The sequence below is a fragment of the Pleurodeles waltl genome, chromosome 12 (assembly GCF_031143425.1).
Source record: "Pleurodeles waltl isolate 20211129_DDA chromosome 12, aPleWal1.hap1.20221129, whole genome shotgun sequence".
In the NCBI taxonomy this organism is placed as follows: Eukaryota; Metazoa; Chordata; class Amphibia; order Caudata; family Salamandridae; genus Pleurodeles; species Pleurodeles waltl.
The window spans coordinates 202,157,894-202,182,497 of record NC_090451.1 but is presented as its reverse complement, the minus strand read 5'-3'; the positions used below and the strand labels follow the sequence as shown (position 1 = coordinate 202,182,497).

The following is a 24,604-nucleotide window of genomic DNA, read 5'->3' as shown; positions in this document are numbered from 1 at the left end:
CGTAATACGGTATTCAAGTGCAGCGGTAAGGTCGTTGTATAAGTACATTAGTGCAGTAGTGGAACACTAAGTTATCATGACATTGTAAAAATAAAGTCATAATAATAGTAAGATAATGATGCATAAGTGCACTGTAGAGCTTAACACAGTTTTTCATGAGTATATATAGGGTGCAGTATTAAGTATACAGAAACAGTACAAAGGAACAGAGCAATCACGTAAGGAAAAAGTGTAATTCACGATCAGTGTTGAGGCCTAGCTCAACTGCGCGAAGTTTAATGATCCATTTGGCCTCACATCTGCGCAGGTCCCTGGTTCTGTCTCCCCATCTTGGTGAGTTGGAGACCTGAGTGATACCATGGAATCTGATATTCAAGAGGTCTTTTTCCCCGTGTGTGGTATTAAAGTGAACAGCAAGGGGATAGTTGATATTGACATTTCTGATGGCTCTGAAATGCTCCTGGATACGTTCCTTCATTGGGCGTATGTAGCTTCCAATGTAAATCAAACCACATACACAAATCAGGCAGTAAACCGTGTACTTCGTGTTGCAATTCATAAAGGTCCTGATGTGGTACGTAGTCCCGGTGTTGTAGGAAAAGGATAAGGTTTTGTTAAGGGCTAGTTGGCAGGAAATGCAGCAGCCACATTTGTAGAAGCCATTTGGTTTCTCTGGGATCCATCCTGGAGTGCATGTATGGGGTGAGGGACAAAGAAAGCTGGGGCACAAAATGTTCCTAAGAGTGCGACTCCTGCTGTGTACAATGATGGGAGACCCGCCTACTGTGTCTTTAAGACATGTGTCCAACATTAGCAAGTGCCAGTGTTTCTTGAGAATACGTAGTACCGCCTTACTCGCCGGGCTATACTGGGTAATGAAAGAGACCGGTCTTTTGTTGGAAGAGCCCTTGGCACCAGGTTCTTTAGGGCTTTTGATCAGTAAATCGTGTTGGTCCTTACTGGAGATGCGTTTGCTGGCTACCGAGATGAGTTTGTTGGTGTAACCCCTAGCTCGGAAGCGGTGAGTCAGGTTCTTGAGTTCCTGCTTGAAAACATCATTATCAGTGCAGTTACGTCTAATCCTGACCATTTCTCCATATGGGATGGCCCTGATTTGTGTGAGGGGATGAGCGCTCTCTGCATGCAGAATAGAATTGCAGGCAGTGGGTTTCCTGTAAAGTCTCGACATGATCTTATTGTTGGTGGTGTACAAAAGTAAATCCAAAAACTCAATGTGAGTGGCGTCCACCTTGTGAGTGAACACTAAATTAAACTCATTTGAGTTGAGGTGTTCAAAAAGTATATCGAGGTCAGGTATGTTCCCAGTCCAAATAGCAAGGATATCATCAATATACCTCCCCCAGTATAGGATATGTTGGGTGAGATATGTCGGACACTTGGACCATAAGTGAATTTTCTCAAATTGGCCCATGTATAGATTGGCGTACGATGGAGAGAATTTGGCTCCCATGGCTACGCCCTGACACTGCTGAAACCACTTGCCATCATGCAGAAATACATTGTACTCTAGCACTAGTCGTGTGAGGTCAAGAAGCATATGTGTGTGTTCATAAAGTGTGGCATCTCGGGCACTGAGCGTGAGCTGGAGCATTTCGAGACCCCTTTCCAGGGGTATGGATGTGTAACTTCCTGGGAGTGCTTGGGAGTAGGTTCTAGTACCAAAATAAGGTGAAGGTTAGATTATGTTTATGGCATTGCAGAACAAGTTACTTAAGTTCAGGAAGTAGACCATCTAGCAGCAAATTCCTTAACCTTGGAATATTCCCCAAGCATCAGGATGGATAGAGAAAACTTGAGCAGCATCTGTGTGCTGGTAGGTGGTGTAGATCGGCTTTGCATCAGCTACATCATCTGCACTGGAAGTGATGTGTGTGGTGCATATGTAGGCACCACCCCAGCATACGGACATCAGTTTCTTTTCATGACATTTAGGCACCAGAAGCACAGAACCATGATAGAAAGCAGATGGACCAGTGTGCAGACACTAAGGAACGACAGGGGCCTTTTTTAGACAGAAAAGTCAATTTGCAGAAGCGGGGAGGATAGGAGGATCTGTAAGGAATCTGCGGCTAGACAGAGTCTCTACAGTTAAGGCGTTACCAAATGATATGGCAAAAAAAATCCTCTAACTGTGCATTAACCAAAGCCTTCCCGGACTAATGATAACACAAACACCACCACGGACAAAGGTGTCAACAGAGAATCAAAAGGTTTGCTAGTGCACCAAGCCACAAACTTGTCCAAACGGCAGACATTTACAGTCTTAGTTGAGGGACGCTTGGCTGCCAGAATAACTTTACAGACTTATGCAGTTAGGTCACAGACTATCAGCTGCTGCAGGTCAATCGTCATGAATGAAGGCGGAGTGTGTGAGGGTCTGAGTGCAGAACCCTGCCCTGTTGCTGCAACAGGAGAATCTCCCGAAAGGGCAATCTGAATGGAAGACTGATGCTCAAGAGTTCGGGATACCATACTCTCTGTGCCCAACCCAGAGCCATAAGAATGACTTGGGCCCGGTTGTTCCTGAACTTCTTGAGAACCCTGGACATGAATAGTATCAGCGAAAAGGCATATAGGAGGGATGAATTCCACTCCAGACAAAATGCGTGAGAACTGCCCTGAAAGCTCCAGCACACTGAAGTGCTGACACTGTGTTCTCGGCGGTGGCGAATAGATCGAATCAAGGTTCACCTCAGTAGACCTTGCACCACATCTGGATGGAAATGCCTTTTGTGATCCGCACGGTATCGACGGCTGAGTATCTCCTCCCTGATGTTCCAGTCATGTCCAGTGATGAAGGGCCTCTTGACAGAATCCACAACCTCACCCTGCCCTACTTGTTGCAATACCACAAAGCAGTGGTGTTGTCTGTGAACACGCAAACCAGCCTTCCCTTGATGGAAGGAAGAAAGGCTTTCAATGCCAAGCGAATCGATCTCAACTCCAACAGGTTTTATGTGGACCTGGGACTTCGCTGGAGACCAGGGTCCTTTTATCGCTATGTCTCCCAGATGGCCACCCCAACCAAGGAGGGACATCTGTCCCCCACCAAGAGCTCTGGGTGGGAAAGGGAGAGGGGTGTTCTGCTGGCTCACTTCGTCAGCCACCAATTCATAACTTTTGCAGGTGCCTCTGGTACCTGGACCAGCTCAGAGAGATTTTGCCAAAGCTGCGCGCACTGGGACTTCAGGTCCCATTGCAGAGAAGCAGCAGGATTCATGAGGACCAGCAGCATCAGAATCAGTCTCACCAAAATCCAGGATAGAGGCTGAAACACTTGCAATCATAGCCTGAATATCCTGGATGCGCTATTCCAGAGGATAGCGCCACAATTTCACTGTGTTCAGAATGGCTTAAATGAAAGGGAGCATCTGAGAGGGAATTCGGTGAGACTTCGGCATGATGATATTTAACCCCAGAAAATACAGGAGCTTCACTGTAGTCTGAAGGTAGGAGACGACTGCCTAGGGTGAGCCCACCTTCAGCAGCCAGTTGTCAAGGTAGGAGAAGACAGGAAGTCCTGACCTCCACAGTTGGGTTGACATCAATGCCATCATCTTTGTAAACACCCTAGGTGTGTGGGTAAGGCGAAAGGGGAGCACAGCAAACAAAGGTTGTGGCTCACCATGAACCGCATGTAACATCTGTGGCCTGGCAAGACTGGTATGTGAAAATAGACGTCCTACAAGTCCAACGCTACCATCCAGCCTTCAGGGCAGACAGGACCTGTGACAATGTGAGCATTTTGAATTTCCTTTTTTTCAGCAAGTAGTTGAGAGGGCGCAGGCCTAGAATAGGGCTGAGGCCTCCGTCCTTTTTCAGCACCAAAAAACAGCAGGATTAACAACACAACCTACTTCTGATGTCAGAACCCTCTGAATGTCTCCTTTAGCCAAAAGAGCCTGCACTTCTTAGCGCAGAGGCGGTTCCCTGTCAACCAGCTGAGAATGTAGGCATGGGTGGTAGGGTTTCTGCACATTGAAGGAAATGTGTAACCCCTTGGAACAATCTGGAGCACATATTTGTCTGAAATGATGGACTGCCATTGGGACAGGTGGTGCTTGATTCTGTCGCCAAACGGTTGCCTATGATGGGAAGAGGACAGATTAAAGGGATTTGGAGGCTGCAGCTGTTGGGTGGTGGACTGGGTAGATCTCTGGCCTTGGGTCCACAGGTCTTTTGGGAACTGCATCTGTGGCCATAAAAGGCTAGGGAGCCTGTTGGCTATGGTGGCTGAGTAGGAATGGACGTGGTTGGTACAGAAGAGGAGAATTCATATCACCTGATGTCTGAGCCATGTGGATTTTAGTTTCAGATATTAAGACTTAAAGTCTTGTTTGTTCTATGGGCAACGAGACATGAAGTTACTGTAAGAAAGGACAGAGCAGTGGCACCCGGGTGGCTCCTAGACAATCAGGACAACAGAAACAGAACCTGTGACTGGCCACAATATTATGACTGTCCTTATGTCCGGGATTGCCCCTTCCTAAGATAAAGCACCTTATGTTGTTAAAACTACGTGGCAGTGGGCTTACGGGCCAGCAGTGACTAAGTGGCTAAGTGGCTGACACAAGGGTGGGTGAAGAAACATCATAAAAATCTTGTTTTTCCCCCAGTCACTGACATGCACAAATACTGGAGCACATGAGCTTTGTGAAAACTGCAAGAAACCTTCAACACTATGATTTTCAAGGTGGGAGAATAGGGAATGAATGAGGCCTTGTACCCATGTCCTTCAGGTTTCTGTGATAAACTTTCTGATAAGTTTGAGCAGCTGCCTCAAACCCAATTCGACAAGATGGAAGTTCTCATTTTCAGCTCCACCCCCTCCGCATGGGACAACTCCTGGTGGCCTGCCCACTTGGAGCCGCGCCGACTCCCACCGACCCCACACGCAACCTAGGATTCATCTTGGACTCCTCATTATCCATGACCCAGCAAGTCAATGCCATCTCCTCCTCCTGCTTCAACACCCTCCGCATGCCCCCGAAAGATCTACAAATGGATACCCACCTAAACCAGAAAAACAGTCACCCAAGCCATCGTAAGCAGCAAACTGGACTACAACAATGCCCTCTATGCAGGAACCACAGCCAAACTCCAGAAGAGGCAACGCATCAAGAACGCCTCTGCACGCCTCATTCTGGACATCCCCTCACCACTGCCACATCACAGACCACCTGAGAAACCTGCACTGGCTCCCAGTCAACAAGAGAATCACCTTCAAACTCCTCACCCACGCTCACAAAGCACTGCACAACACCGTACAAGAATACCTCAACAGACGGCATCTACACCCCGACCCACCATCTCTCACGCGTCCGCAGAACTACAACCGGTGGTAGATCATTCTTGCACCTCGCCGCCAAAACGTGGAACACTCTTCCCACCCACCTGCCCCAGACCAAAGACCTGGTTACCTTCAGGAAACTTCTCAAGACCTGGCTGTTCGAGCAGTAGCAGCACCCCCGCGCCATGAGACCCTCATGGGTGGGTAGTGCACCTTACAAATTCCTGATTGATAATTCCTCCTCCCTCTCTACAAATCGGCCAGATCCCTAGCTTGAAGGCTGCCGCTGGGCCCTCTCGTGGCTTTTGATTCCATGTTTTTCTTGCCCCCTTCTCTCAAGATACTGTGTGCTTTTAATGCGCCCTTGGACTCAAATATCTATCTCTGGTAATAGCGCTGTCAGACGGCTTTGTGCCTTCCCCCAGCAGCCTGCAGGAATTGTGCAGTGTGGGAATATTCAGCTTTCCGTCCACGCCTGGTTGCCCCACTGCAAAGGCTGTGGCAAGGCGTTGGAGTTCTGCTGCAGAGAGAGGATGCGTGTCTGAAGGGTCTGATTGTGTCCACGTAGGATTGACAATACCTCGTATTTTCACCTCTCTCCATCGCTTATCCTGCAACTGCTGAGGCCTCTTTACTTCTGTTCCATGTGGTAATCCTCCCTGTACAGTATTTATCTCAGGCAGATTGACACAGATCAAACCCCTTCTCTCTCCATCAGATCTCAAATATTCCGTCCTTGTTCTCATACAGGCTTTTACTGTTCTTTGCTTCCTGCTCGATCTCCATTACTTCCTCCAGCTCTCCTGAATGCTGAATTACTGACCCTGTATATGCCCATGCTTGTTCTCCCTTGCACTTGTCTACATATTCTGTGTTATATGCCACTGCACTGAACCTATGACCGCATCATGTCCAGTCTACCCTTCCGCCCCTTTCCTCTCAGCTGCCATCTCTGAGTCTTGGCAGAAACATCGGCCAATGAATGGCAATAGGTCTGCTGATGGCACTGTCTGCTGCAGAGTTTGTGTGTTTGCACGCTGAGTGTCTACATCGTGCCTGAGTGTGCATGCATAATCGGGTCTGTGTGAATCTGGGTAGTGGGGTCTGTTGGACCAGGCCCTTTTTGCAGGATTAGCCCCAAACTTTTTCCCTACCTGCTTTTCTGTCCCCCTTTTTGTTGCCGTTAGGACTCTGGGCATTTTACCACTGCTGATAAGTGCTAAAGTACATGTGCTCTCTACTTAAAATATGGTATGACTCACACCTGTTTGCTTATTTAATCTGCCTGTAAGACCCTTGTAGAGTGGTATACCATATACCCAGGGACTGTAAATGAAATACTACTAGTAGGCATGCAGCGCAGATTGCGCCACCCACAGAAGTAGCCTTTCAAACCTGTCTCAGGCCTTCCACTGCAGGACCTGCGTGTGCAGATTACTCCCACACTGACTTGGCAAGGTAACATACTTGCCTAGGCCTAAAAAACCCTTTTTACTACACCTACATCACCCCTAAGGTAGGCCCTAGCTAACCCTATGGGCAGGGTGCTGTGTATGTAAAAGGTAGGACATATTTTTATGTGTTATATGTCCTAGTAGTGACAAACAGCTTATTTTGTTTTCCACTGCTGTGAGTGCTGCTCCTCTCACAGGGTTGGATTGGAAATTCCATTACATATGACTAAGTGGTAATTTCTGATCTATGAGGAAGATGTTTGGTATGTTTGGAATGGTAGTGAGAAAAATCCTGCTTAATGGTGTAGGTGGATTTGTCATTACTATTGTGGAAATCCCACTTTTAGAAAGTGGGAATTTCACTGTGCTTGTGACTCTTGGTCATTGCAGCCTGACTCCACTCCACGTCTAGTGTACAGTGAAAGCTGGGCTTTGTGCATTCTTTCCAGACAGTCATCACATGGGGAGGGAAGTAACAGGATGATACTTGCATACTGAATGGCTTTCCTGGCCTAGGAGAGAGGGAGGCGGGGTGCACTTACATTTGTATAGGCTGTGTCCAGTCCTCACACAAAGGGCTTGTTTACCCCCTATTGAGATCTGGAGCCAGGGCTGGGTTTGAAAGGGGGTGTTGTGCACTTCTAAGATTCTTTTGAAGTTCCCCATAGATCAAAGACATTTTGAGTATAAGCACAAGGGCTCTGGCCCCATGATTTATGGAGTACTTTTGGAACTAGGACTGAACCTCTGTCAGAAGGACTGCTGGGCTGCACAAAGGACTCATCTGTACTGCTCTTCTGTTGTTGCCCTGATACTTGCTGTTGGGTCGCATAAAAGACTCATCTGGATTGTTTTTCTGCATGTTGCCTTGCTGCCAGCTGTATCCTGATATTGGACTGCAAGGAGACTATAGGTACTACCAGGACAGATCGTCATCCAGACTGCTGGGTTGGCTGTGCTGGTCTTCTTGCTGCCAGCCCTCTGTACCTCCCCAAAGAGTCCTCATAAGGGTACCAGTGCGTGGAGAGCCTGAGGTGCTGCCCCATGAATTATAGTGCCTGTTGAGCGCCATAATTTCATTGTTTTTGGTTGTTCCCCTTAGCGCATAGTGAAAGCTTCCTTCCTCAGTCAGCACTATTGGGGCCTCCCATTCAGCACATGGGGTGACCAGCTTGCTAGGATCAGAAAATGCCACTAAGCCCCACAGTCGCACTCTGCCTAGGAGCTATAGATGGACACCATTCTGGGAAATGAGCGCTTGGTGAGGGTTTCATTTCTACTTCCTTTCCTTGTTGCACTCATCATTATGTTTGTGACAACTGCCTAGTGACAAAGTAATCACTGATTTATGTTGTACTGGTTAATAATCTATGTATAATATACTTAATATTTTTCATTGATATTGTGTGGAGTCTCTTATGTGGTGTATTTGTTGTGTCACTGGTGTAGTGTGTTGCACAAAAGCTTTACACATGACCTCATAGTAAGCCTGACTGCTCTGTGCCAAGCTACCGGGGGCGAGCACAGGTTATCTTTAGTGTGTAACTAACTCACCCTGACTATAGTGGTGGGTTCTGCCTGGCTGAGGTGCATACCCAGGCCAACCAGAAACCCCATTTATAACAGGGTCTATCAGGCAGGAGGCTTGGCAAGCAAAGGGATTTGTATGTGTGCACACACAGTGTGTCTACTGGACGCTGAGTGTTGGGCTGACAGATGTGTGCACATCAGTGAAGATGGTAGGCCTGTCTTTGCAGGGTGTGTACATCTGCATGAGGAACATCTGTGTGCGCCTTTCTCTTTGCAGGTGTTAATGGCATGTTGGTTGCTCTTCTGGGACTCAGTTCTCTGTACAGAGTTGTTTAGTATCACTAACTTAAAAAAACTGCTCTTGAAGTGACTGTGCTTTGCTTGTCACTTTAGCAGGAATAAATGATCAAGATAAGATAGCAGTCAAAGAAAGAATAGGCCAAAGAACAAAAGCAGTATTGAGAAAAAAAAAAAAACACACGAATGGTAGGGTAGAGAAAATAATAGAAAGATAGCTGCAAAAATATGAAATAACTAAATGTGTAGGCTAAGGAGCCAGAGATTTAAAAAAAAAAAAAAGAGGACAAGGAAAGTGAAGAGAAAAAACAAATTGCTAAAAAAAAAAAGTTGAACTGTAGTTTATGTGTTAAAATAAGATTTACATGCAACATTAGCATTTCCAACTAAGAGTCGTAGATGTAATTTGCTGCTGACTGGTATTAATATTTGAACCAATTTTAGAGCTATGAGGTTGAGTTTTATTTTAACCCCAGTCACAAAACTATGGGTTAATGCCCCTACTGTTAGAGATCTATGCAATTTCATGCAGCCACATTTTCTAACCATAGTGAGAGATTTCAGTAGATTAGTGCACCAACGACAGCTATTTTACATTTATTGGTCCCAAGTTCCTATCACCATTCTGTATAAGTGGGTTAATGCAAAGGTCTGTGTCACATGTGTATCACACGTACCAACTCTGATGAAATAACTATTCCAGTAGTGTTCTGCCAGTGTGAGCTCTGTACCAGGCACCCAAGATACCTTCAAGCTTTCCCTAAACTATACTTTTTTTTGCCTATTAAACTACTAATGTGTCTGTTCTGGTCCATCTAAATTATAGGAAGGACAAGTAGATTTCTTTAAAGCAAGAGTTCTCAACCTTCTGATTTATGTGGACACCCACTTTATCATTATTGGAGCCCAGGGACCTCCACTGAATAATTATTGGAATCCAGGACCCCACCATTCGGTCATTACTAGAAGTGGGGACCCAGGCCTAAACATTGTTGATGATTTGAACCGCAAAACACAAAAAATACAGAAATAAGCATTCCATCAAACATATACACAAATGATAACACATTTTATTTACTTTTCAAACAAATATAAATACAAAAAAAGAATTTTAATAGGAAGGTTGGAGCTTTTCTAAATTCAACTGGAGCCACATATCGTCCAAACTATATTCTGTTTGATGCACCTGCACTGCTCCCACAAATCAATCTGAGGACACCAATTTAATTTACAGCCTCCAATTTCAAATTCCTTGGCATTTACAGTATGTTTTAAAATGTTCAATTGTATATTTAGCTATTTTATTTATATACATGTTATCAATCTGTTAATATTATTTAATATTCCAAGCAGTCACAGACCCTTTGAGGAGGCTTTGAGGACCCCCAGGAGTCCCCGGACAACAGGTTGGAAACGACTGCTTTAATGGACAAGTAGATTCCTATATCATTCTGCATCTTGAACAGGCTGATTTTTAAAATAATCTCATATGCTTGGGTTGGTAGCCCCAACCACGCCCATGGAAGGCACGAACGGCAGAGAAGGTGCTAGTGCGGGGCTGTGGAGGGGTTCCCAGCAACCAGGAGATGGCTATGCTGTCCTTAAAGTGCTTGAGCCCCGAATCGCCCTTATTGACAAACAGACAAGTGCTTTTGAAGTACATGTCTATAATTGATGCCTACCTGGACATCCCCAAAAAGCCAGCAGACGTCAACCAGGCATGGTGACAGAGTGCCAATGAAAAAGCAACCGCTCTGCCTAGCAAGTCAGTCCTATTCAGTCCGCAGAATATAGTCCCTGCCATCTGCAATAGCCTGGGAAAGTATGGCTCTGGCATCCTTTGAGACCATGGGCAACAATTGCGCAGCCAAATCCTAAACTGTGTGGGAATACCACCCAAAAGGCACGTAGTGTTCACTGACTGCAGTGCTAGGTTGGTGGGAGGGAAAACCCTGTTCGTTAAGGAGAATAGCTTCTTGAATTCCCTATCAGGTGGCGCAGTAGGGAACGCAACAGGGTTGACTTTGGTCGTGGAGGCCTGGACCACCAGACTCTCAGGAGTAGGGGTGCTGGGTGAGGAGAGCGGGCTCTCCAGGAGCGGGGTAATAGTGGCAGGCAATAGTCCTCTGTAGAGAAACCCCTGTTCAGGGCTTAGGAGCAGGACATCAGTGAGGGCTTCATTAAAGGGGAGAAGAGGTTCTGTGGGGGGTAAAAGTACTTCTGAAGCACAGGCTGAAGCACTTCTGTCAGGACGTTCGTCTTGACTGCCACAGAGTGCAGAGTTAGGTCCGGGACCTCAGCCACCCTCCTCACCACCATGGCAAATGAAGCCCCTTCATCAATAAAAGGAGGCATTGTCTCTGGTCCAGAGGGTTGGTTCCGACAGCACAGAAGACAACATTAAACGACACCAGTCCGGCTCTATATCGGAGTTGGATATAAAGATGGGGTCAGCGTCGACGGTGCTGGGACCATCTGTATTGCAAAAGGTTCCAAGAATAGTCGCAGACTTGCACCGGAGCCCATACAGATTCAGGAACAGATCCAAAACATTCAACTGTTGCCGAGGACGAACCCACCAGCAGGAATTCAGTGAGGGCACCTAAAAAACACCTGTGTCACTCGAAAGTGCTGCAAAGGGATGGGCTCACACAACAATGATGTGCATGGCTTCATATAATTCTTTTAGTTGGGCATGTGGGAACAGGGTCAGATCTGTGGCGTCGATTGCACGCTTGGCCGGAAGACTTGGACTGGCGAGGTGAAGTCAAAGAGCACTTCCATTACTTTAACTTCTTAGATTATTTTGTGTGACTTACCAGACGAAGTCTTCAAGTGTGGCAATGATCAACAGGAACAGCTCTGGCGGGACAAGAAGTTGACAGGCATTGAGAGACCAGTAGCTTAAGGGAATGCTCCCGAAAAGCCTTGGGGTTCATAGCATGACAGTCGTGGCAGGCCTTGGAGTTGTGGCCTAGCTCCAGACACCAAAGGCAAACTAGGTGGGAGTCTGCACAAATATCTGCCTGTGATAGTATTCACAGGGTTTAAGCCCCACAGGTTTTTAGGGGCTGCCCTAGAGCACACTAGGAACTCCGCTCAAAAATAATTTTTGAAAAAGGTCCAAAATATAGACTGAGGTAGCTCTCTCCATATCTGCAGTGATGGCGCAGAAAGAAAAGAACTGATGTCAACTCATTGGTCTGGAGTCCATACAGGCACTGCGCACGTCACTTCCAGTGCGGAAGACACAGACAATGCGGAGCCGTTTAACGCCAAGAGTTACTGCCTAAGATTTTCCAGGTCCAGTTTGACACATGGGGAATATACTAAGGTAAGGAATCTGCAGCTAGAAGTCCCTTTCACATAAAAATGTTCCATTAAGGCCAGTCTGTTGTCTTGTCTGTTTTGTGAATATTTCTGTAGTGCTCTTTGATCCTCTGACTTTAGTTGGATTGTGCTACTCAAGTATATCTACTACAAGGGTACTTGAAAATCTAGGTGACGTATCCGGTCACCTACTGGCTCCTGATGTCCCTGCGGACTAGGAAGGCTTGGAGGCTTAGGTAGGGGTGGGGGTGGACTGGGCGACCCACTGGCTCCCTGATCCCTGGGAACGTGGGATCCAGCAGCCATGCAGGGGCTGCACAGCATGCGCGGGTCTGTGGCCAGGTGGAAGAGGACGCGGTTGGGTGCCCCTTCCGTAGCAACGAAAGGGGTGAAAGGTGGACTGCTGGGGTCTAGGTGCGAGCGCGAGGCCAAGGGACCAGGCCGTGGCTTGGGAATCCTTAAAGCGCTCAAGCGCCGAGTCTGCCTTGTCTCCGAAGAGACGTGTGCCATTAAAGGGCATGTCCATCAAGGATTGCTGGACATCTTCCGAAAAGCCAGATGTTCTCAGCCAGGCGTGGCGTCTCAATGCCACAGTCGATGCAACCGATCTGCCCAGAGAGTCGGTCGTATCCAGTCCGAAACGAATCATGAGCTGCATCCCTCCCATCTCTTACGGCTTGGGACAGGACAGTCCAGGCCTCCTCTGGAACTGCAGGCAGCACTTGCGCGACCATATCTCAGAGAGTATGGCAATAGCGGCCAAAAAGGCATGCAGTGTTCACGGTCCGCAGCCCTAGACTAGAAAACAACTTCTTCCCCAAATCATCTAGTCTTTTTGATTCCCTATCCGGGGGTGCGGCAGGGAATGAGCCAGATAAAGAAGAAGCCTGGATGACAAGGCGTGGGGTGTTGGGTCAGGACTTTCGAGTCTGAAGTCGCAGGCCGATGGTGGTGGGCTCTCAGGCGTGGGGTGTTGGGCCAGAACTTTTGAGTCTGACGTCGCAGGCCGATGGCGGCGGGCAATCGTCCTATTCACAGGAGTCCCTGTGCTGCATCTGGACCAAGTACCCAAAAGGACGTCTGTCAGTGCTTCATCGAAGGGTAAAAGGAACTCGGAAGAGAAAGACCCCGGTTGAAGCATGTCTGTTAGGATGTTAGGCCTAACCTCCACGGAAGGAAGTTTGAGGTCCAGGACCTCAGCCGCCCTTCTCACCACCATAGAGTAAGAAGCACCCTCCTCCGTAGCCAGGATAGGAGGAGAGGGCATACCAGAAGAAGGCTCAGTTGACGGATGCCTAGAGCGTCAGTGCTCTTCCCCGTGTCGTATCATCCGACCGACCGGGTGATGTCGAAGAACGCTTGTCTTTCCTCTACTTCTTTTTTGTGACCCAAATGTCCCGCTGACTTGGAGGACAAAGAGTGGTAGTGACTCCGCGTCCGATCTCAAGACCTTCCTCTTGAACGGGGCTGTGAGCGCCGCAGAGTCGAGTGTCGGGCTGGCATGAGCTTTAGAGACCGCTCCCTCAAAGCCTTCAGGTTCATGGCCTGACACTCGGAGCACGACTTCGGGTTGTGATTGTGCTCCAAACACCATAAGCACACGAGGTGCGGATCCAACACTGACATAGTTCGGTGACAGGAGTTTGAGAAGGAGGAGTTTAGTGCACCTGAAGTTCCAACCATCCTCAGAATTATGAGGGACAATCTGAATAACCAAGTAGAAACCAGTTTTTGGTTTACTAATGCAGAATGACCTTACTTTCCATGGGTCGTATTTAAGTTTGGGAATGCAGAATGATTTCATAATGTTTTTGGAGGGCCATATATCCTATTTGGAAAAGGGTTTTTATTTTTTATTACGTCTGATACCATCATTCATGAGTGGCAGCAGTGCAGTTTTTCCTCAAACACAAGCATCTTTCATGGCGGAAACAGTCCCTTATGACAGCTACCAAATTTTGATTAGAGTGCATACAATTTTCTCATTTTTAAATCTTAAATATTCTTCAAATGTTTCATATGAATATTTTCCCAATACTGCTATGTATTGTACAAACCGAGGAACATAAGTCTATCTTGACTTGTGCCAGACATATACTCACTTTCATATCCTTGCTTGACTTCCTCAGATGCATTTGTTACACTGACATTTTGTTCTAAATTTGTGTCCAGAATTTTTACCATTTACCCTGATTTTGTAATGTCACTGTCCTGAATTTGCCTGCCATGCAAGACAGTTTCACTCGAAGGGCCTCATTTTTAATGATATTAGTCTCAGCCAAAACAATCTTCTTAAGGTTTGCAAAGTTGGTCATAACCTCTTTGAAGGGCCTAACTTGTGAAAAGTCTGAGGCTCATATTGTTACTCATGTTGGTACTCGTCCTCTTTAAAAGGCTCCACCTCGTATTCAAATCAGTGCACTTCTAATCGTGCAGGCCTAAAGGCAGGGTCTTAAACCTGCTCTTGGGCACTGACCTCATCTTTCTATTCAGGATTCAGAAAGTACAGCAGAAGTCAGAAAAATAAATTCTGGTGCTGTCCCTGAGGTAGACGTAGTCGAAGAGGCTGCATCCCTAGTCACTGCGGTTAATGGTAGTTGAATTGAAGTTGCTGTTGACGAGGAAGTGATGGTTAACAGAAGGATCACAGACTGTGTTGTCAAATGTACTGTAGTGCACAGAATCTTCTTGGTCGTCAGCTACAGGATACTGCCAGATGACTTTCATGGGGAACGATCTTTCAGGAAAGGGCCGCTCCCCGGGGGCATAAAATATCTGTGTTTGGTCCCTTTGGGGGCTAGTTTGGCTGTTTGTTTTGAGATGAGGTGTCTGTCGACAGAATGGCAGTCAACGAAAGGACTTCTTTCGCTGGAGAATCTGTTGTCGACAACATCTGAGGGGACATCATCAGCACTGGATTTTCACACAATTTTTGTGCATGCTGCTTTTTGTCTTATTTGTATGCCTTTTCTCTGGAATGTTTTGTATTTTCCTTGGAGGCTGTAACTGCAGGGGACTGAGGCAAATTAGAATTAGGAAAACGCCTCATGCTTCTGCGTCCCTTTTGTAGAAGTGCTTTGTGAGGCACTTTCAACTAAATCTTACCCAGATGAATGGGCATCCACTTTAGAAGAGGGGGGATCTCTTCTTTTCCAGCAAATACAGAATTAACCTCCTTTATTTATAATGAAGGGTCTTAGAAGGGAAAAGTCTCACAAATGTCGCTAGAAGATAGTTTATTTTGGAGTACAGACAATACGTACACTGTATCATGAAGATCATCAGCATAGATGATCTTATAGCTTTCCTCTCAGGGGTGTGGAATTTATTAAAATATCTACTTGTCCAGGGGACAGGTTGCTTCTCAAATCTACTTGTCCTGTAAAAAGATCTACTTGTCCCTTTGGTGCCATGTAGTGTGGCGACAAATTATGGCAGCAATTAATAGCCTCTCTGATTATGCCAGGGCTACTACCATAGTAGGGCTTGAATACTTGGAGTTTCAATCCCTACTGTAGCAATTTCCTTATTTTGCCACCTTTCTGCAGATCTGCATACTGGGGCTGGAGGAAGCAGTAAGCAATAGTTCCAGGGCTGGAATGCCTTTGAGTCCGCAAACCTACTAACCTGCATGTTTTAAAGATTTTTACCAGCTTCTCTCTAATATTTTCCCATAATAAGAAATGTTGGACATTTACTCCTGACAATGGCAGAGTTAGAACATCTTCCAGGGTTGGGAAGAAAGTGGCTGGAGGGAAAATGAACTTGCAAATGCTCAATAGATTTTCACATGAGCAAATCTACACATCGTATTTACCCATGCTAAAATACAGTTCACAAATATTTTATAGGGGTACGACATATACCATGGGTGCACTTTTGTGACTTTCTTTTAGAATTTGGGGCCACATGTAGGTAGGTTCAGATTTGTGACCTGCAAATTGCGAGTCGCAAATCCGAATGTAGGATGGTGTCCTTGACACCATCTGTGATTCGCAAGGGCTTCGCAAATGCCCACCTCATGAATAATCATGAGGTGGGTCGCAATTTGCGACCCCCTCGCGAATGGTGGCCGGCTGGAGACAGCAGACCACCATGTCTGTGACTGCTTTTCAAGAAAGCAGTTTTTTTTATTTTTTTTTGTAATGCAGCCCGTTTTCCTTAAAGGAAAACGAGATGCATAACAAAAACGAAAAATTAAACGTTTTGCGGACCACTGCCTGCTCTGAAAAAATGTTTACAGTGACATTCACAATGGGGAAGGGGTCCCATGGGGATCCCTTCCCTTTTGCAAAAGTGTTAGCACCCATTTGAAATGGGTGCAAACTGCGATTGGTTTGCTCCCGCGTTCGCGGTCACAAAACAATCCTACATTGCACTGCGAGTTGCAATTAGGAAGGGAACACCCCTTACTAATTGAAAGTCGCAAACCCGTTTTGTGATTCGGTAACCAGGTTACTGAATCGCAAAACTGGGTTTGTGCATCGCAATGTGCTTTTTGCACGTCGCAAACAGCGGAAGTCGCTGTTTGCGACATGCAAAAAGCTACCTACATGTGGGTCTTGGTCCCTAATTAGGTCTGGTGTTAACAAAGACATTTTGTTTTTATTAAACTTCTATTTCGGCTGGCTTTACTGTGAGTGATCGCATTCTGCTCTTCCACAAGGAGCATATTGCCACACAAAGTAGTTTTGTTCAGTGTCAGGAACTACAGTGGCAATCAGTGAAGTAACGAAACTGGAGGGTGCCCCTTTGCAAAGAACATGGAGGAGTCCCCTCTCCAGACTCACTCAGGGCAGGTGCTGTGCTGAAGGGGCCCCCTGGAGAGCGGCTGCGGGGCCTTTGTTATGCCGCTGATGGCAACGTGTGCTTTAAGAGTTCAAAAACTTTAGGGGGGAGTTTTGCCAATGTTTGTTACAATGTTGAGGGCCTGGTAGCTCCCACAACAATAAAGTGTTACAAAAGCCATGTCAAAACAAGACACACATTGATGAAACTAAAAGACTTATAAAAATATGTCAGATCAGTTGGCTTTGTCAGTGTTGGTTTATTTTCATGCTTCCCATAATCGTGTTGAAAATGGTTACACTGATTTTCCATTAGAAATATTTTTGGGAAATACTAGCATGCATCAACACATTTTACTAAATGACACTTCATTTGCATATAATCAGAGAGCATTCTGGGAGCATTATACTTAGCCTCTTAGCCTAAACTTTTCAAACATGTGTGTACACGTTTTTTTTTTTTTGTACTGGAACCAACGTCAGTAGTGAAGTGTGACCTTAAAATATTTATTTACAGCACTCACCCTAATAATGAAGGCTTTCAAATAATGAATCATAAATACAAGTTCGAACAGCATTATCTTTTGGAAACACATTACCTCAACTGCAGAGAATTCCACTCTCTGTAAACAGGCAGCCAAAGGGTTTGTGCTGCAGGGGGTTGGGCCTACTTGTCCCAAGGACAAAGTAAACATAAAAACTTGTTGCCCTTGACCCCAAACAAGATGTCCCGGGCGGGAATTCCACATCCCTGCCTCTTTTTCAGCTAAAGTGTGGGCGGGTTACAGGCAGCAGGGCCTCCTGGACCAGTAATGAGAAGAAAATTCCAGAAAACCCCTTAAAAACAACTACCAGTTTGATGAAAGCTGAATTTAGGGCAGGCTGAAACCCAAGGATGACAAAGAAGAGGTTGGGATGTAACCAGAATAAGGTCAACCATGGATCAATGCATAAGTCTTTACAGGGACTTCCTAACACACAATGGGCAGTAGAACCAGAGCTAAGGTGACTTCCAGGGGAGTATAGACCTCCGCACTTTCACATAATTGGCTGAAGTGTGGGTTGCTTAAAATGAGGTGAATGTGCAAATAACCAAACATTGTTTTTGGCTCTATATCCAGTTTAACACAGGTTACTGCTATTCAAAGTTACCTGGGATTCACAGTATGATGACAGGGAATGTACCAAACATGTGAATCTATAAAATAACTAATACTGGAGAAACTATACATTTAAAGACTGAAGGAGAAACTATACATTTAAAGATTGACAGCTTTTTAAGGCAACTTTGAAACCTATACATTATATATCCATGCTGACTTTTTATTTCTATTTTGGCAACTATATGCCATAAAGATGCCTTTTTTCCTAATATCCTAACTGAAGTAAAAAGAAAAAAAAAAAGAAAAAAAAAGGTTTCTGAAACTGTATGACTTTAAAATTGTACACCTACTCCTTTACAACAAAGCTCATGTAACCTCGGGTTTAAGTACTAAATAGCTGTGCATGAAGTTTTCAATTCAGACGTACAACTGACTTACAAAGTCTTAAAACTGGCATTTAAATATAAGAACAGGTTCAGATTTACTTCTAACACTGAGGCCTATCCTTGAGCAATAAAAGGCTGTTTTCAGCTCATGTTACAGGGTTTCCTCCAAACGTTAAAGGAAAAGGCTCCTCTGATGGTGTCACACTTCGAATTTGACATCTGAGTAACAAGGGGAATTTGTGTGCAACTAACATATATAACCCAAATATCAAAGGAACAGCAAAAAACAGTTTCCTGATTTATGAAAAGGTACACGCAACAGAGTGGGTTAGCAGTTCCTCAAAGTCCAAAGATCTAAATACCAGCTGTCCAGGGTCCAAAAACCGAAATGTTCCAATGGAAATGCACCAGAAGATAGATTTCATTACACACCACCTCCCCCAAATGTCAATGGAAACTAACCACACTCCTGAGACACTGCTAAGAAGAAAGAATGTACACATTTCAACTTGACATGCCACTTGTCTGATTTCAGCTTCCAGGGACATTCTAGTACGCCCCCCCTCCCGTCATATTTTATCTTTAGTACATCTGGCTATGGCTGGTATTTCTGTTCTTCTGGAAAATCACTGACACAATAGTAAAGCCAAGGAACTTTCATTTATGCCTTTGAGAACTTTACACTGTAATGCTATTATTTGTGGCCAAATTGAGTGTTAACCGAAATCAAGAAACTTCTTGAAAATGCATGTTAGAAATATCTAAGTGTAATTTGTAGTTATAAACAATTCCCCATAATGAAATGGGTCCCCTGGCCTAATGGTAGAGTTGGTTGACTTCGAGCCACAAGTTTGATGATTCTCTGCTTCATCTGTTAACTTCAAGATTAAGCAGACATTTATGAAGGCAAAAATACGAAAAACGTATTTCCAGTAATCAAAACGTGCCATCTGAAGGCATATCCTTTTACACTAATGACATTTTACAAAGTCTTGTTTCCTATAATACCACAACTAATAAATACCAAGGGAGTAATCTTCCACATGAAAGTGACCAGTAATGCACCTGCTAGTGATGTCTGTGTGGTTTGCAAATTTGCTGGTTTGGATTTCAGCAGGTTCAGCTGTTCTTTTGTACTTTCAGGGAGTTTACAGCTTTTGTTTTGGGCAGAAAGTGTTTGCAGGACAAAATCATTTTTATTTAGGGACTAACTAGATTGATTATTTGTTAGTGACCGTTTCTTCTTCAGTTCATATAAGATCCAAGCTCAGGTGACTAGCAAGACTGGTCTTTTTATCCCCAGCCGATCTGCCCCTTGGCGCAAGAGTCACTCCCTTTGGGGAGGGGGTGGGGTAGTTGAAGGAATTGTGTTGCATACCACCTCACCTCCCCAGGGTAGATCAGTTCTTATTAGACCAACATGCCCATGGTAGGGAGATAGGGTCAGGAGACACCATTAGACACCAGGGATTCAGCACAGTTAGGGCAATTTTGGGCACATACTGGCCGATTCTGACCCCCTTTTGGGGCAAACTAGTGATATTTTTAGGCCCATCTACCATCAAGGGGACAGAAAACCACTAGCACCAGGGAAAGTTTCTGTGTGCGGACTTGGGCTTGGCTGTCGGTGTGTGTGGACTGCCGGTGTGTGTAGACTGGTGCTTGCCTGGTGGTCTGCATGTACTGGCATCTGGCTGGGGGTGTAACGTTTTTTCTCTTATTTATTCTAGTGCATAGCTTTTGATTTCCTTTGCTGCGACTTCTGATTGCGGTTTCGGCACTGGTAGATGTGCAGTTTATGTAGTTGCATGTGTTCTGTAAGAAAATCTTTTTTGTACTGTTTATTCCAAATGACTATCACTGCCCTGCATGAATGCGTTTGTTTATAAATGGTGTAATAGTGGCAGCATATTTAGCATTGGTTTTACTGGGTGTGAAATTCTCTCTGGATTTGTGCAAGATGTGTATTGTGTTGTCTTGTGTGTAATTTTCTTTTGTTTTTCCTTTCTATCTGGATATTGTTGGTGCTTGCTGTGTTTGTGCAAATTAGGTGCAGGTAATCCAGAGTCTAGCTGTCTCTGGAAAGTGAGTGGTATCAGTTTTGAGTATATAGGTCTTTGTATGCCTTGGATAAACTAACTCGTCCTTCAGTATTACTATATGCCATAGTTTTACTTTCTGTTTGATAAAGCCACACTTTTTGTGTATCACTTATTTTACACAGTGTTAGTTATTGTTGACTTATTTGTCAAGTTACTTTTACTAGTAAGGATTATGGCTAGCCGCAGAATTACCACTCAGCAGGTTGTTGGTATGCTTTTCAATTCTTCTTCCGACCATTATTATAAGACTGATTTTGCATCTGAGGCAGAGGAGGAAGTCCAGGATTCTGGCAGTTAATTATCTGTCCAAGAGGAATCATCTGACTATGAAACCACTCAGTGTGGAGGAAGTGCCTCATACATTGGTATGCTGATAGTGCAGCAAGATGCATCTGGATTGCACCCTGGGGCTGAAAGACTGCCCACTGGAAATGTTGAACTCTGGGTTGGCCCAAACATGGTGTAACCTATGGTGCCTGCTTTTACTAGTGTTGCAGGATGTACAGTGAATACTGAAAACCTATATTTTACGTGGATAGCTGAGTGGATTAGTAAAGGCAACCTTTAGAAGTGCCTTAAAACAAATGAATGTATGGGAAAGGCGGGGCTATGGCGAGATGAGGGGCACATCTGTCAGGTGGTATTGAGTGAATCCGAGGAGGTGGTCATGGGGTGGGACCCAAAATAGACTGTCGCACAGGGCGCCACCAGCGCTAGCGGCCCTGCTTGAGGAATAGATGATTGTGCAGTAATATTCGTCTTCACTGTCTTTTTCTGCTAGGGCGTACATTATCTCTACATTGCCTGCTGATGTGAGTGTTGTAATATCCTGGGCCCATGATAGGCGGTGTGAATGGTCGTGTATGTCACGCATGCATGAAAGGTGTGGGAATGGCCTGTAAAGTGGTTGGACTGTTCCCATGGAGAACAGGGTCAAGACTGATTTACATATGGCTGGGTCCAAAATGGGGTGGCATGGTGAGCAAAAGAACAATGGATTTAACCCAGATCTGTGACAGAGGGTGAGTGTTCGAAAAGTTTCAGTACTCATTCGATCATCTTGTGTTGCTATGTCCACCCTAAGTGGCAGGGTATGCCCAGATGTGGGTCCCTTGCTCACTGTGCCACTGGATTCAAGCTAGACTGCTGATGAGGGACGATACCCTCAAACTAGTCCTAGGATGCTTGTTTCCGTTCAAAGGAGGGCCTGGACTAGCAGTTCGGGCTGGACTGTTCCCATGGGGAACAGGGTCAAGACTGATTTGCATATGGCTGGGTCCAAAATGGGGTGGCATGGTGAGCAAAAGAACAATGGGTTTAACCCAGATCTGTGACAGGGGGTGAGTGTTTGAAAAGTTTCAGCACTTCATCCATAAACTTGTTGTGTTGCTGCAAAGCGGTGGGTGCCTTGCAGTGACTTTACAGCGTACAAGCTGTGAGTCATTGGTTTCGTTTTTTGAGCTTTCAACTATTAATAGTGTATTTCATTTTTGTGAAATTTCTCAGTAATAAAATTTTTACATTTTGAACCTTTCACTCACCTGCATGCCAAATCCAACCAGTGTTTGTGTACTTGAGGAATAGACGGTTGTGTAGTAATGTTTGTCTTTCTTTGCCATGGTGTACATTGACTCTAGGAAAATCTATTAACTCTAGATATTTTTGTAAACTAGACACCCAGGGGAGTACAGAGTGTTGTGCCACTCGTGAATCCCAACAAGTTTTCATGCCCACAATGCCCTACAAACCTCAAAATGTGACTAAAATTACACCTTTTTCCTTGCATTTCTGTGCTATATTCTTCTGGAATCAGAAGGAAACCACAAAATTCATAGCACCCAGCGTTTCTCCACTTGTCCCAATAGAAATGTTGCCCCACTTGTGTGGCTGGGGCTAGTGCCTGTGATAGGAACTGATCAAACTAACATCAACAGGAGTCCTTGCAAAGAGACCCTCCTTTGACCTTGGTTTGATTTATTCTGGTGCAGGCACTAGGCCCAACCACAGAAGTGAGGTATCATTTTTATCGAGAGTCTTGGGGAATGCCGGGGGAAAGGGAAGTTTGTGGCTCCCCATAGATTCCAGAACTTTACATCACAGAAATGTGAGGAAAATGTGTTTTTTTTAGTCCACGTTTGAGGTTTGCAGGACATTCTGGGTAACAAAACCTGGTGAGAGCCATGCAAGTCAGCCCACCAAGGATACAACTAGGTGTCTAGTTTTCAAAAATGCACAGGTTAGCTAGGTTTCCCTAGGTGCCAGTCGAGCTAGGGTCCAAAATCTAGAGCTAACCACACTGGAAAAAGAGGTTACATTTTGGGTGGAAAAATGCCCTGTGTCCATGTTGTGTTTTGGGCCATTTCCGTTGCGGGGACTAGGTCTACGCACACAAGTGAGGTGCCATTTTGTATCAGGAAACTTGGGGGGGGGGGGGGGGGGGGGGGGGGGGGAATGCCGGGTGGATGGAAGATTGTAGCTCCCTGCAGATTCCAGAACTTTCCATCACAGAAATGTGAGGAAAATGTGTTTTTGTAATGTAAGTTTGCGGTTTGCAAGGAATTCTGGGCAACAAAACATGGTGAAAGCCATGCAAGTCAGCCCACCCTGGATACCCCTGTGTGTGTGTCTAGTTTTAAAAAATGTACAGGCTGGCTAGGTTTTCCTAAGTGCCAGATGACCTAAGGTCCAAAGTCTAGAGCTACCCCCATTGGAAAAAGAGGGTCAGTTTTGGGTGGAAAAATGTGCTGAGTCGATGTTGCTTTGTGGGCCGTTTCCTGTCGCGGGGATTAGGTCTATCCACACCAGTGAGGTACAATTTTTTTATTTGGGGACTTGGGGGGAATGCCGGGTGGATGGAAGATTGTAGCTTGCTGCAGATTACAGAACTTTCCATCACAGAAACGTGAGGAAAATGTTTGTTTTATTTGTCAAAGTTTGAGGTTTGCAAGAGATTCTGGGTAACAAAATGTGGTGCGAGCCATGCAAGTCAGCCCACCACGGATACCCCTAGGTGTCTACTTTTCAAAAATGTACATGTTGGCTAGGTTTTCCTAGGTACCAGCTGAGATAGGGTCCAAAATCTAGAGCTACCCACATTGTAAAAAGAGGGTCCACTTTGAGTAGAAAAATGAACTGCGTCCATGTTGCGTCTTGGGCTGTTTCCTGTCACAGGCACTAGGTCTGTCCACAGAAGTGAGATACCATTTTTAACAGGAGTCTTGTGAGAGCATAGAATAGTAGAACATTTGTTATTACCAATTGGATTTCGCTGCATTTGTGCCTTTCAAATGTAAGCCAGTGTATAAGAAATATGCCCTCTAAATCATACACTAGTATGGGTACCCACAAATTCAGAAATGCAGAAATAACCACTGCTTCTTAAACTCTATATCTTGTGCCCATTTCAGAAATACATAAATTGTCATTATACCCATTTTTCACTGTGCCTATTTCACTATAAAAATTGGTCTGTACTCAATAAAAAAAATCATTTTACGGTGCCGCTCAGTTGTTTGCTCTAGGTACCTGGGGTTCTTGGGGAACCTAAAACCCTATACATTCTGCAAACAGAAGTGTCTAACGGACGTAACGGCATATTGCTTTTGTTAATCAGCCATTATGACAAAACGTTACAGATTAAAATGTTGCCACAAATGCCCGTTTCTTTTTCCCTACTCATTTTCAATTTATCTTTATTTCAACAGTTAATTCTCTTTGGAAAAACTTGAGGGATTTACACATATGACCCCTCTCTGAATTCAGAATTTCATCCAGTTTTCAGAAATGTATAGTTTTTTTGGATCACCCATCGGTTTCACACTGGTTTCTACCACAAACTGGAAGTACGTTGAGAGCACAAAAAACACAAGGAAAATAGGCTATCTCTTAGAAAAATGCCAAATCAGGGTAGAAAATGTGTTTTTTTGATTGAGCTCTGTATGTTCCTGAAGTTTGGGAAGATGGTGACTTAAATACAGCGATCCGTTCGTGGATGCCATTTTTAGATTTTTTTTTTTAGAAAACAGCCACTTACCTGAAGCACTTTCCCCCATTTTTTATTTTTTTTTAATCATAATTTTGTAATATTTTGCCTATTTTCGCGGTCCCTCCAGGGGAATCCATAAACCCTGGGTATGTTTAGGATCACCGGGATATTGGGGAAAAAAGCTGCAAATTTGTCATGGATAACTTATCTAGAAAAAAAAGATATGGAGCCCTAAGCACAAACTACCCCAAGTAGGCGAAAAGGGGATCGAGCAGGTGAAGGGGTTAGCAGCAGAGGGGGTTATAAGACCCCTGTATGT

At 45.0% G+C, this 24,604-nt stretch overlaps 1 protein-coding gene across 1 annotated transcript in view; it reads right to left on the bottom strand.

Annotated features, from left to right (window-relative positions):
- The window catches only part of ZC3H18 (zinc finger CCCH-type containing 18), a 529,487-nt gene that overhangs the window by 50,384 nt on the left and 454,499 nt on the right, over positions 1–24,604 (bottom strand). The gene's annotated exons all lie outside the window — the stretch shown is intronic.